The following is a 15,559-nucleotide window of genomic DNA, read 5'->3' as shown; positions in this document are numbered from 1 at the left end:
CAGGTGGGTGAATAAAAACTCCGCGTCCTTGGAGGCCACAAAATACCACTTGTCAGCTCTCTTGTTAATAGGAAGGATGGATGCTTGTGTTTTCTAGGTAACATTGGTAGGGTCCATAATGGCTTTGTCCATAGGCATGGCGATCTTAGAGGAAGAAGGGGGCCTGTATGGTTTGACTGGCATTTTCTGCAGGTCTTTTTCCTGAGCCCGGGCCACCAGTCAGAAAAGCTCCTGGAATGCCTTGGCATTGTCCACAGCAGGAGGCAACACCGAGAGTACCGCATCATCTGGCAAAGATGAGGTGGCACACAGAGGGGATCTGTGCTCGCCCTCTGATAAAGAGTCCTCTGTCTCCGAGCGCGGAGATGGCATGTATGGCACCAATGTAGTTGGCTGTGTTGATGGGGATGATACCTATACACCATGGAGAGGGCATGGGAGCGGGTGACCATGCCTGTCATGATGACCACTGCGGCACCAGCTTGCAACGATGAGAGCAGTGGTGTGCAAACCATGGTGGGGATGGCTGCGGGTACGCCATGGTGGATGGCATGTCTCACCTGGTGGGATGCAAAGGACTGGAGCACTGAGATGAAAACACACTCCTGTGGTCAGAACTGCCTTTCCCTGGTGTGAGTGGGCTAGCTCTCGAGCCATGCAAGAGCCCCAGATGTTGGGATACGCAGGGGAATGTCAGTGACAGCAGGGATACCTGGTGCAGAGAGCTGAACAGTGCCAGACCCAGTGCTGTGTATGCTCTCGGTGGTGAGTTTTCGCAGTACCACTTTGATGCTGCGCCACGCTCCAGTGCCGAAGGCTTCAGCAAAGTGGCATCCTGGTTCCATTTTGTTGCTGACTCTGGCACCACACAAGAGCGGGGCGGTGCTTCAGCCCTGGGTGTGCACAGTGCCAGGTCCTGTGTCTGGTGTGAGCAGCACGGAGACTTTGAATGGTGCCACTTGTGCTCCAGGTTCAATACAGAGGACAGGGTCTTTGATGACCTCTTATGCCCTGGGATGAAGCAGCCAAAACTGGCGGTGCTGATGGCATTGGAGGCACTGAGTGTGGCTCAGTTCCGAGAGTGCTCTTTTCAGCAATGCCACCATGGACAGTGCTGGAGAAACCATGGCAGATTTTCCCACTCACGCGGCCTATGGAGATGGCACCGGAGGCCAGGAGTGTGCCACAGGAGGTCCAATGCTGCAGGAGGAGTACGGACCAATGCAAAGGGGCATGCTGAGTCTGTACCTTTGGTCTCCCTTGCCAAATCCTTCCTGGGTAGTTGCTCCAGGGCTGGAGGGACTTTTCATAAAGGTAAGTTTTGAGCCTTTTGGCTCAGTCCTTCCTAGTCCTCGCCATGAGGCTGAAGCAATGGGTGCAGGACTGGGTTAAGGAGGTAAGTGGTTGAGGATTTAAACAGAGAGAACTAAAGATGAGATGACCAAGGAGAAGTTTGATAGAGAAAGTGGTATCCCTTACCCAGCAGAAAGAAGGAACTAGATCATTGCATACTCAGAGGAGATGTTTCTGTGCTATAGGCAGAGTGAAACTCAGGAATGAAAATAATCAGATATTGTTTATGACGAGAGCCATTTTGTCAAGAACTTTGATACCCAGACTAATAAAATGTCTTACGAGTTTTAGCTTGTGCTTTAAATTTTCAGCTGTGTATACCAAGATGGTCCAAGGTAGCAGTTTCATTTCTGATACTCTGAGACTTAGATTTAGTGAAAAGACAAAGCATAATTCTTTGTTCCAGTACAGGGTCCCTCATTTTTTATTTTTTTTTGCCAACCGCAGCCAGAGAAGCAAGTCATTACTTACATCAACTATGCACGTTAATATAATTATTTAGTATTGTTTGTATTAGCATGCTTTTTTCTGAGCCCTAGTTAGGGATCTGGATCACACTGGACTATGTGAACAGTAGGTATTTTCAGATTATTGAAAAATAGAATGAAAAAGAGCATCAAATCTAATATCAGTACTATACTGGCAAAACTACCTAGGTGGAAATGGTTATTAGCATTGAAAAAGATAACTCAGTTGTTTATAGACATAGTATTTAAAAAAATCTGGGAATTTTTGACCTAATTTTCATGAATTAAAAAGCAGGAGTGATGATCAGCAATCTATTATACGTGTAGTTAAGCTACTATCTAAAAGTATGGATAATTCTGCAGGATGAAGAAGTAGACTTCTTTTCATAATCCATTATTGCAGCATCTCCAGTTTCCAGTGGTTTATAATGCATCCATAAACCTCTAACTTGAAATTTAAGCAGAAATTTGCTAAGAATGCATTTAAAATGCAGCAGACAAACATAGGTGTTCCAACATTTCCTTTAGGAGTCTTTTTTTCCACAATTCAAGAGCTTTTGCATCAAGAAGTTTTCCTGTGTATTCATTTTAAACTTTCATTTACTTTCAGCATACTGAATTCAAGGGTTATCTGAAGTAATTCCTTTCCATGCTTGAGATTTACATATTTGTAGGTGGTTATCCTGGTCTTCTAGATTTTAAACTATTTCATGGTGATAATAGTGTATATACATTTTAAACACCTTTTATGATTCCTTCCCCTCCATGATCTACTTAGTACTGTTGAAGCTTCCTTCACAGAAAAGGTTAAAAATAAACACAAGTATGAAGATTTTTTCTCTTCCTCAAGAAACGAATGAACAGTTAAAGAGAAACAGTATATCTTTCTGCTAAAAGGATAATCTTGTCCTGAGAAATAGGGAATTATGAACATAAATTTGCAACAACAATAATTTTGGCATGTGACAACAAGGCTTTTCAGAATAAAAGTTACTTATGGTAATTATACAAAGGCAGTTAAGAGTCACTTAAAAGCTTAATATTCCCATTTAGAGAGTGTCCTTCATGTAAAAACTCAGTACAATTCTCCCACCACACAATGGCTGTGTCTGCACTGCCTCTCCCTTTTCAGAAGGGGCATGTAAACGCAGCAGATCAAAAATGCTAATGAGACACTCAATGAATATTCAGCACCTCGTTTGCATAATAGCAGCCACTTGCTGTGTCAAAAGTGCTACTTTGGAAATGCAAAATAGTTAGGTAAATGGGGTTCCTTCAAAAGGAAGCCCCACTTTCAAAAGCACCCTTCTTCCTAATATTTTTCACGAAGGAACCCCATCTACATGACTATTTTGAATTTTGAAAACAGGACATTTGACACAGTGAGTGGCTGCCACTACGCAAATGAGGCGCTGAATATTCATAGCCCCTCATAAGCATTTTTGATCCGCTGCATTTACGTGTCTGTTTCAAAAGGGAGGGACAGTGTAGTAGCTGCTCATGTGTTTGGATAATCAGCACCGTATGATCCAAACCAAGATTGAAGGGGGAATAAACTGAACAGTGAAGCAATTAATAAGGGAAATAGTAGGTTCATCATTTGGCATGTTACCAACAACACTGAGTGTCCAGGGAGATTGAAGCACTTGGAAGAGGGGAAAGTGATCAAAAGTAGCCAACATGGATTCACCAGGGGCAAGTCCTGCCTGACCAATCTGATTAGCTTCTATGACAAGGTAACAAGCTCTGTGGACATGGGGAAGTCAGTGGATGTGATATTCCTTGACTTCAGCAAGGCTTTTGATATGGTCTCCCACAACATTCTTGTCCATAAGTTAAGGAAATATGGATTGGATATATGGACTATAAGATGGATAGAAAGCTGGCTTGATGGTCGGGCCCAATGGGTAGTGGTCAATGGCTCAATAGCTGGCTGGCGGTCTGTTTCAAGTGGAGTGCTGCAAGGCTCGGTTCTGGGGCTGGTGTTGTTCAACATCTTTATTAATGACCTGGATGAGGGACTGGGTTGCACCCTCAGCAAGTTTGCGGATGACACAAAACTAGGGGGAGCGGTAGATATGTTGGAAGGTAGAGAGCGAATCCAGAAGGAGCTGGATAAATTGGAGGACTGGGCCAAAAGAAATCTGATGCGGTTCAATAAGGAGAAGTGCAGAGTCCTGCACCTCGGGTGGAAGAATCCCAAACATTGTTACAGGCTGGGGACGACTGGCTCAGCAGCAGTACGATGGACAGGGACCTAGGGGTTATGGTGGATGAAAGGCTGGATATGAGTAAACAGTGTGCCCTTGTAGCCAAGAAAGCTAACGGCATACTGGGGTGCATTAGGAGGAGCATTTCAAGCAGATCTACAGAAGTAGTTATTCCTCTTTATTTGGCACTGGTGAGGCCACATCTGGAATACTGTGTCCAGTTTTGGGCCCCCCAGTATAAAAAGGATGTGAATTTGCCGGAGCAGGTTCAGCGAAGGGCAACAAAAATGATTAGGGGTCTGGAGCACAAGACCTATGAGGATAGGCTGAGGGATTTGGGCTTGTTTAGTTTACAGAAGAGAGGACTTAGTGGTGATTTAATAGCAGCCTTCAACTTCCTGAAGGGGAGCGCTAAAAAGGAGCATGAGAAACTGTTCTCAGTGGTGTCAGATGGCAGAACAAGGAGTAATGGTCAGAAGTTGAAGAGGGAAAGGTCTAGGTTAGATATTAGGAAAAACTACTTCACCAGGAGGGTGGTGAAGCATTGGAATGCGTTGCCTAGAGAGGTGGTGGATTCTCCATCCCTTGATGTTTTTAACTCCCGGCTAGACAAGGTCCTGGCTGGGATGACTTAGTGGGGGGTTGATCCTGCTTGAAGTAGGGGGCTGGACTAGATGACCTCCTGAGGTCCCTTCCAGCCCTATGATTCTGTGATTCTGAAGTGTTCCCCCACAGGCTTCTGTACTGGCCAAACTGGACAGTCTCTACGTAAAAGAATAAATGGACATAAATCAGACATCACGAATGGTAATGTACAGAAGCCTGTGGTGGAACACTTCAATCTCCCTGGACACTCAGTAGCAGATTTAAGGGTGGCAGTCCTGAAACAAAGAAATTTCAAAAATCAGATGAGGGAGAAATCTCTGAACTGCAATTTATTTGCAAATTTGACTCCATTAACCAAAGATTAAACAGAGACTGGGAGTGGATCGCACCATACAAAAGCAGCTTCTGTGCCCTGGCTGTTAATATCTCCCCATTAGACTCTCCCCTGTCTGATCTGACTTGTTTTTTTTCCTCTTTTGATACACGTACTATTGATAATGGGCCAGTTCCACCTTGCTGAATAGACCTTGTCAGTTCTGGCCCTCCCTCTTACTGGGACCCCACTTTTTAAATACCACTCTGAACCCACCCCCCACTCATGCATCTGATGAAGCAGGTCTTTGCCCACAAAAGCTTATGCTCCAAAATATCTGTTAGTCTATAAGGTGCCACAGGACTTCTTGTTCTTATAGAAAGCTTATGATTTGCTGGTTCTGTTAATTTCATTCTTACGCATCTATCTTTTTTGTATTTGAAGTTACGAGTATTGGCTTTGTATTTGTATTTCAGTGTTTGCTTCTGGGAGACCTCAACAAGTGGCTTGGCCTACCTACTGTGAAAGGACTGCTAGTTGCCTACAATGAGCCTTGGGTGGTGCCAGCCCACATTAGATGAGCTTTACTATGAGTTTTCAGACCAGTGTGGGAGCAATGGCAACCACCTGAGAAGACCTGAGTCACGCACAGACAGATAACTTGTTTATGTGACACGCTCCATCTTGGGACATGCTTTTACATGGTAGGAGTCCCTCCACATGGCTGAGTGTAGGGTGCGAGAAGACACTGTAACGGTAAAGGAGTGCAGTCCGACCCCTCTGTGAACCCTCAGGAGAATTCCAAACAGGCCAGTCTGTGCAAGGTGAAAAGCTGCAAAACAAGTAATTGCGTGCAAGACAAACAGCTGCAAAACAAAGTGCGCTTCCCAATACTTCAAGGCTATGCTGGCAGTAGGCCACAAGAAATAGTGAGAGAATGCATAGGCAATTTTAAGCAATCTTATGTACATAAGTTTAAGCTTTATTAGCTAGTGTTAGGAGGCCTGTTACAGAGCCTCTCCCCGAGCGAAGCTCCGACGCATCGGGTTTTCCCCCACTGGTGACTGCAGCGTCTCTGGACCTCCCGTCGTGGCTGTCACATGCTTTCAATAAACCAAATATAGCACTCGCCTTCTGGGTGCAGCCTCGTTTCTGGGGAACCCGAGCCTGGTTGGTTACACTGAGGATACTAAAAGGGCCCTGGGATGTTCCTCCACATCTTCCATCTGGCTTCTCACCTCAGGAAGATCTTTGTTATGAATTGAAGCTTGAAAATAAAGGACTGATGACCCATCCTACAAGTGGATATATTCCAGAGACTGAAGACAGGAGATTATTCCACCTCTGCTACAAGCCTGCACCAAGAATTTCACAATTGGTATACGTAATTTGATTTCTTCAGCAAATTTAACTCTCACCCTTTCTTCTTTCTATGAATAAACCTTTAAATTCTAAAGGATTGGATTACAGCATGTTTTTTGGGTAAGTTTTAAGTGATAATGGCAACTGGGAATGTGGCTGGTCCTTTGGGATGAAAAAACTTTTCATTTGTTGAGAGTGGTTTTCATAACCTCTCATCTATAGAGAGTGGTAGTGGTGGTGACACAGGAGAACTGGGGGTGTCTTAGAGAATTGCTTTTATGGTATCTTATTACCTACTGTGGCAAACAAAAGCACTCTCTGTGACTGGTTATAATGGAAGAACCCGAGTCTTAGGCTGTGAGTAATCCTGTCTGTAAGTAATTTGCCCTGAAGTGACATTCACAGGAGTGGTCCCAGAACATGCTGTACTAACCATGTGACAAACCAATAAAACATCTTTTTGAGGTTCAAAGGTTTTGTGTATAGCTGCTGTCTATGGTTGCATATATATTGTAAGGTATAGACTTTAAAGTTAAGCATGAAATGAAGGGCCAACTTTTATTCCAAACTATTTTAACACCTTGTTGAAAAGGTAAGATTAGGCAGCTAAGTTAAAGCGTCTTAGAAAGTTTGTTCTTATCATTGAGGAAGGCAAAACTTTATACACATTCTAAAATGTAAGAAGTTAGTATAGTTTTCAAGTTACCAGCAAGTAGGTTCTAAATTGCATGCATTATGCATTATAAAAGATTCATGCATAACAACCTCTGTGGACTCGGCTGTTAAACTCTTTACTCCACGCAATAGCATGGAGGAGGAGACGATGACACACGACTTCTGAGCCCTGGACTATACTAAGAAAGGAGGTCTATTTGGATACGTTAATTCTAGCTATGCTAATGGCATAGCTAGAATTGTGTATCTAAAATTGACTTTGTTCCTTTGTCTAGATTTTCCCTAAGGGGCAGAAAAAGAATTGAGGAGGGACTGATGCACTACACTAAACAGGTGCCAACAAGAGTGCAAGTCAAAGAGAGAGTGCAGGCACAACCCAGACAAACACTGACGCTGAAATTCTCTGATCAAAGGGCACAGGGATGCACCAACGTGTGAGGTGGAGTTCGCATAGGGACACTTCAAAGAAGAATGGGTGTTTCCAGGCTGCCTTATGAACTGAAGTGAAAGGATTGTCTCCTTGATAATCATAGCTTGTGCAATTGTACTATTTCCTCTACTATTTCTTCTTCATATATTTGTAGTGTGAGACAGAGAGGTTTTAAAGTTGTTCAAAAAGCCATTTGCTGCTTCCTTTCCACGATTTTGGACCAAGCCGCATATTGTAAGTTTCAACCACTGATCGCTATTCTTGTATTACCCAGAAAGAGAAACTCAGAAGAATTTTCCTATAAAAATTAATGCTAATAAAGCTGTAAAGCTCCATCAAAAAGGCCACTGCTCTTCCATTGGGTCAGTAATTACCCATTTATACAGGCACAACTATTCCATCTAGAAAATATACAAATGCTCATGATGCTACCGTATACCTCTGACAGCATTAATTTAAAGTGGTATAAATTTTGTAGTGACAGTCTAAGTCTAACCTAACAGGAATATGTTTGAAAGTCACTTCACTTTTTAAAAGACGGATGTGAAGAAGTGAAGAATGCTCCTTGTAAGCTGTGTGCTTGGGCAGCCACCCAGCAGAGATTCAGGTGCTGCCCAGTTGACCACCCCAGCAGAAAGCATGTGTTTTTATGGTGGCACACATGCTGACATGCCTTGGTGCACATAAAATTTATTCTAAATATAGATAGAAAAAATTAGAGGGAACTCTGAAAGTGAGCACATCAAATTTTCTCTACTTTAAAAATTTAATTTTCTTTCTACATCAAACTAATTTCAGCAGAGCCTATCTGCTGGTGTGCATTTTCAGCCTATTCACCAGCCTTCCCATGATAATTTCTTGGTGCATTCATTAAACCACCTGACATTAAATGTGGCAATTTCTGGTGCTGGTAAACTTGAGATTAATTTACCCCAAAAGTAAATATTAAATGTGTCAGGCAATATCTGAGAGAAGAAAGTTGGTTCATTAAAAGAAGTTGTTCTCATACTTTATTTTGGTGTCTGTTTGGTGTTTGTTTTGGAATTTCATACAAAGTATTTAGAACATCCTCCATTACAGTCATGAATTTCACAAGTATGAAATCCTATGGTCTGAAGAAGTGGGTCTGTCCCACGAAAGCTCACCTAATAAACTCTTTTGCTAGTCTTTAAAAGTGCTACTTGACTGCTTTTTGTTTTGAATTGCACAAGGTTTTAGTTTGAAACAAACAAGGACACATAATTTGAATTGCCAAGAAAGAGGGATTTTTTTTCTAACTTCCTGTGAGATAATCACCACAGAACTCCTTGCAGCCACTTAGAACATACACATGCAAATGGAATGTACACATGCAATTGGTTGAGCTGATTAGTTGACTTTGTTCCAGGGCTCTGAGTTGTTGACCTTGAAGATGATAAAACTTTGATTCATGACTGTTATTAGTCAATCATTAGACTCTTTATATCTCTACTGCTACTAATTTACAGGTTATATTGTGCGGCAGGTTGAGTACTCTGTTTCCTTCACAGGATGTTCTAGGGGCATACCACCTCTCAAAGCCGGACCCTTTGTGTGTGTTTCATAACATAGCAGGTAGTCTCACAGGTTGTTAATTTCAGAGCTCTTTAGGTCATGATTTATATACCGAAAACCTACTGATTGCTATACTTATCTACACCCTTCTAGTTTCCATCCTGCACACGTGACTAGATCCATTGTTTACAGTCAAGCTCTTAGGTACAATCGCATTTGCTCTGATCCAACTGACAGAGACCAAAAACTACAAGAACTTTACCAAATATTCATAAACCTGAATTACCCACCAGGAGAAGTAAAAAAACAAATTGACAGGGCCAGACGAATACCCAGAGACCAGCTACTCCAAGATCGGCCCAAAAAAGCCAAGAACAAAACACCACTGGTCATCACCTACAGCACCCAACTCAGACCACTGCAACGAATTATTAAAGACCTACAACCTATCCTTAATCAGGATGCCACACTCCAGAAGGCCCTGGGTGACATACCTGTTCTCTCCTACAGGCAACCTCCCAACCTCATGAGGATCCTCACTAACAGCCACAGTCTATACCCCAGGAATACCAGTCCTGGAACCTTTCCCTGCAACAAAGCCCGCTGCCAGCTTTGTCCACATATCTTCTCTGGAAATACCATCACTGGACCTAACCAGGTTACTCACAGAATTACGGGCACTTTCTCATGCTCCTCTACTAACATCATATATGCCATCACATGCCAACAACGCCCAGATGCTTTGTATATTGGACAGACTTCTAACTCCCTTAGACAAAGGGTCAACGTGCACAAAACAGACATCAAAACACTCCAGATCCACAAACCAGTTAGTCAACATTTTAATGGAATGGGACATTCTATTAATGACCTCAAGGTATGTGTGTTACTGAAGAAGAATTATCGCACCGTTCTGGAAAGGGAAACAGCCGAGCTGGCTTTTATATTCAAATTCAGCACATTAACACATGGTTTAAATTGTGATGGGAACTTTCTGAGTCACTATAGGGGCTCGTCTGCATACTTGGCTCAATCTAATTCTTGACCTTCCCCCCCGCAACCCCTCCACTCTGATTTGCTCACCTTGATTATCTTTTTCTGATTTGTCCTCCTTGCTTACTGTTTTTGGTTCTCTGTGCCTTAAATACTGAGTCTGTTCTGGTCTGGCTATGGTCTGAAGAAGTGGGTCTGTCCCACGAAAGCTCACCTAATAAATTATTTTGCTAGTCTTTAAAGTGCCACTTGACTGCTTTTTGTTTTGATATTGGTTTTGAGTGCCATAATTTCCTTTAATAGGTTGCCTGGTTATAAGTAAATATTGCGGGTTCAATCCACAGGTATAATTCACAGATCTGAACTTTGCTAAAAACACAGCATAACATCCTAAGGCTCTGCAATCACCTCTCTGCAGTCATGGGGAGAAAGATGTGACTGAGCAAGCTGAAACCATCAAGGAGGCAATTTTTTTTAAAGCTTCAGTTTCTAAAGCAGGCTTGAAAATGACACATTAATGTGCAGTGTGCCCTCTAATTTTTTCCATCCATTTGTGGAATAAATTTTGGTATGTGCACATGTGCACCACTAATATAGAATCACAAGGTCCCTTCCCATCAGGAGCAACCTTCAAGATAGCATCCATGTGGATGCTCCACTACCCACCGTCCTCCTGACAGAGGCTGAATTGGCCTCCAGAGGCCTGGCACAGTTGCAGATCTGACCGCTCTAGGCACACCTTTCTCATGCTCCTCTACTTACTCCTCCTCTCATGCTCAGCTCACGTGCCCTGCGGGTTACAGAACAGCTTGGTCACCTGCCTGTACATGACCCACCAGTCAGAAGCAATCAGCTCCAGGACACTCCCACATAGGACCAGTCCCTGATGATCCAGTTGTCCAGTGCCACAATATGCCAGTGATGTAGATGTACTTCTAACACTGAGAGGACAACTTCTCTAAAGGCCCTCCAGGCTGGGCAGATCCCTCAGAGGAAGACACAGTTTTGATAACAATCTAAACCTATTACAAAATGGAGGGAATGGGTGGGTGCATGTCTCCATGGAAGCATGCAGCCTATCAGTTGACAGAGATGAACCAGTTTCCTGGCTATAGAGATGGAACCATGGTGGCTTGTAGAGATGGTAAATATTTAACTAGTAAACATGATACTTACCAGTTAACTGCTCCTTGCCAGTAAACACTGTTTGTGATCAGCTGTGCCAGGCTGAAACAGTCCCAGCCACAAAGGGGCTGGTGGACCAGGCAGTGGGACCCCACAGTCAAGACAGGAGCCAGGTGGTGGGTTGTGTAGTAGGCCCTAAGTTGGAATGGTTAAAAGTGCTATTTGTTAACTGGTTAGGTGTTTTAACATTCCTAGTGGCTTATGTGATTGGAAATGCTTTAAAAGGAGACGGGTGTGCAAGTTTCTGAGATCAAGGATTGCTCTCCATCCTCTATCTCTTTTGCAAACTAGGAAATAGTTGGAATTACAACCCTCTTCTGACAAACTTGGGTGGCACCAGTTCAATGTCCACAAAGGGTAGGAGAGATTATACTTCCTGCTTTCAGAGGTCCTTGTGACAAAGGTCTGAATACACTGCCCCAGCCACACAGCCAAACACCCTGAAAGTATACATCAGTGTTGAAGGCCACATCCTCTTCACAGGAGTCAGAATGGCACAGGCGTCTCCCTGACAGATTCATCATTGATGTATACAATTAATTTACACCATTCTTGCCACATTAAAACAATTTTTAAAAGTTTTTCTCTATGAGACAGCTTGTGCTTTTAGTGTTTCAGAAGGCACAGGGTGGCAGAACCCACATTAGGAGGAAATATAACTTTTTTGGGGGGGGGCTGGGAACTTTCTACCACTATTATTATTTTAAGAATGAATTTAATCCTTGTTAAAGAGGGGATAATAGCACTGGTGATGTGTAAGCTTCCTCATACAGTTTTCCAAATAAATCTCAAGTCCTGACCTCCAACCTGTCCTGCTACTCCTCCTTTCCAGAGGCTCAAAACCTGTTGAATTTTCTAATGATTCTCTACAATTGGGTTTATCAATCTGATTTTCAGTAAGGTGGGATGTGAAATAGGGTCTCTTCAGCTGAAACCTGTGAATGGCCCATTGACCCAGACTTTCTCAGTCATATGAGTTTGATTCACTTTATCTCCATAACCTAGGTAATAATGGTGTTCAGAAAGAAGAAAAGATTTTTCTCTCACAGAGCTAAGTAAGGAAAGAGGATTTTCTAACTAACGTTCTCCAGATGAGCAACTGAAACATTCATGAGACGTAAAACCTACTAGATGGTTAGGGCTTAACAATTGAGTCCTCGGAGAAGTGGAATATTTTAAACACATCTAGAATCTGCTCAAAGGCACTTTGTGAATGCAAGTTTCAAAACGCTCAGACTAAGCATATGCATACTATGAAATTTTCTTTTGTTTTCTGGAGAACCACCAGTGGGAATCAGATAGATATACTTCAGAATATGTCTAATACACTAGACTGCAATGCTTAACTCTACATGGAAAGAAAATAAATAGAATAATACAAGATTTGGGGAGCCTCAAAGTACAATGTTCAGATGAAAAAAAGGAAGAGATTTAGCTTTCAGTCAAGATTGCAAAACCAAACAGTAAAACACTCAGACTTACAGCATTGATTAATGACCATTGCAGTTATCTACACAGGGAAATGCAACTGAATTTCAGTAACTGAAGTTCTAGTCAAAACTTGGTGGAAATGCTAGATACAACAAGTTAATCCTTATATTGCTGGAGTATTTGTTTAATTTATTAACTACTAGAAGGAAACTTTAATGAAGATCATATTCAGTCTTTCCAGAAAGTATAAACATTTCAAATGGAATTAGATGAGCATATAGTATATCTAACATGACTTCTTTGTGGTTTTCAAAAAGCTATTCGTTAGACCCACATCTAGGCCATAGAGTGGGGATCAGCAACCTTTCCAAGGCAGAGAGACGAAATTTGACATCTACGTAGTCTGAGTGCCAGTCATACTTTCTGAAGTCGTTAATAGTTGCACTTACAACAGCTTCATTAATAAATAAAGATGCAGAGCTTTACTGTTTAGGTGGTGGTTGGAAACATTAGCTGGTCTTTTGTTAATCCACAGGCAGCATGGCTGTGAGCAAGCTCTTGACTGCATGGGGCAGAAGCAGTGGGGCTGAGCTCCAGCCTTGCATGCCGATGAAACTCAGCTTGCATGTCATACATGCTGCATGTTCTAGGGGAGGGTTGCTGACCCCTGCCATATAGTGTAGATCCCAGATTGTATTTAACAGGGATTGTGAAGGGAGCTGATACAGAGTTTTGATCTTTTCTATTTTAAATCATGAGTGCAACTAAATTTTTCAGATTTATATCTTCACTCAATGTCTGTGTCTGGATCACAGTTTTATTCAGGCTGGTCTCTAGTACAATGGTTGTCCCTGGAATTTTTCCACAAATTTTATAAGCAAACAAAATTACTTTGCTGCAGGTATTTCCAGTGCTAAATAATGAGCAGAACAGTCAATGTGGTCATTCTTTATAGCTGCAAAAACAAACAATGGAAAGTTTTTAAAGGTAAGGTCAGTACTTAAAGCAATGACTGTCTAAAGACATTAAAGTCAGGACTCATAGGGAAGATTAAGTACAGGTAGCACATTGTTCCCACTGTTAAAAGAGAGTAACATGCCTGAGAGTGAGGGTAAGGTTGAAAATTTCCATTCTGAAATTCTTACAATACAAGGCCCACCTAAAGTTTCCTCCAAGTTTCAACAATTATCATATATTAAAATAGTCATTAATCCAAAGCAGAATAAACACTGTAACAAGCAGTAATAATTATAAAAATAGCATTGTCCCTACTAGAGATTGAAGCTGAAAAATTACTATTTTATGATTACACTGAGAAACAATTAAGTGTATCTTAAAAGTTTCAACATTAGCAACCTACACTGTTTAGATATGATCACATTCACCTCAAAGGAGCCTCTGCTTCTCCAGGTCCTTAGAGTCTCTGAGTTCCTTGATCTCTGCGGCCACTCATGCACTTGACAAGGAAGTAACTCTTCAATAACTGTGGAATATCATAGTAAGCATTACTGTATCCCATGCCCACAGGTGGTATTTCAGTCGTTCTCCTGATCTCCTAGCGTTAGAGTAGGAAAAAAGGGGAGCTTTACTGTAAGAAGTGCTTGTAATAAGTTGCAATTCTATAAGCAGTTGTAATTTAAGAAGGAGATCTTAACAAGATTAATCTGAAAAATATTCCAGGTGCACAGGTTAATATATTTACCGATTTTATGTATGAAGGAACAAAACTATACATGATAAACAGCTAGAGAACGGTACAGACCTAAGTCCTCTAGCCACTAGATCACATTCTCTGAACGTATACCTATGATGACCCTCACGATACTGATATTTTGGTCCAAAGTCGAAAAAAGATACAGGATGGCAACTGACATGAAACAAAAAGAAAGATGGGTATGGTTCTTGGGATACAACAGAAAGAAAATGTTTCCATTTACTCCGCAAGAGCAACCACGATAATGCTATGTGGAAAAGTTAATGTAACTATGCATTTGCATCCTTTCAAATTTGTGGTGCAAAGTGGCACATAGACTCGGAGTTTGTAAAGTAATAAATATTGTGTGTATTTAAAGGATTATTGCCAGCTGTGAGTGAAAGATTCCTTCAACCTTTAGAAAAAGCATGCTTTCTGCTTGTTACATACATATAGAAAAAAGCAGGCTTAAATATTTAGAAAAAAGAATTTAATTGGAAATACAAATGAAAGGAATTCAACCCTGCCCACTCAGCTTTCTCTGATTTAATGAAAAAAAGAAAAAAACCCTGAAAGCTTCTGCTAACACTTTGCAACCTCAAGAACACAAAATAAGGAACCGCAGAACACATTCAGCATAAAAAACAAGAAGTCACCACAGTAGTAAAAAATCACTTTCAAAATTATCTTTTTCTAAAGTGAATTAGAAACAATTTGTCACTTTCAACCATAATTAAAAAACAAAACAAAAACACAACCAACCTTATTTTACCAGAATCTCTGGTTACTCTCATTATGTAACAAAATACTTAGATGCTAGATAAAACATTAATAGAAACAAGTGTTCACAAAAATGGATGAAACCAATGACATTCTTACAAACAAATTAATTGGCCTGTTGGTTGATGTGGGATTCATATCTCAAAGCTTCTTCGCTACAAATCTGTTTAATAATTTACCTCCTATAACCTCTGTACTTAAGATTCTTCCTTCTCTGAAGAAACATCCTACACAAAGAGCTCTGCAGACGGATTTATGAGAAACATATAAAGAAATAAGGTAAGTACATATTAATCAAATATTTTTTAGAAATTATGTCAATAAAGGTCTCTCTCAGGTAGGGAATCAGGCATGGAATTGTAATAAAATCTGATGCTCCAAGTCCTGCAATCCTTATGCAGACAACATTTTCACTGAAGCCTGATTATTTCATTGGGCCAAAGACATTTGGAGCTCTTTAAACTAAAGCATCAGGCTAGCAGACAGTTTCTTAACAGACATCACTGCTATTGCTAATCACATTCAAAG

This window comes from Carettochelys insculpta, chromosome 14 (assembly GCF_033958435.1).
Source record: "Carettochelys insculpta isolate YL-2023 chromosome 14, ASM3395843v1, whole genome shotgun sequence".
NCBI lineage: Eukaryota > Metazoa > Chordata > Testudines > Carettochelyidae > Carettochelys > Carettochelys insculpta.
This window is presented reverse-complemented; position numbering follows the sequence as displayed.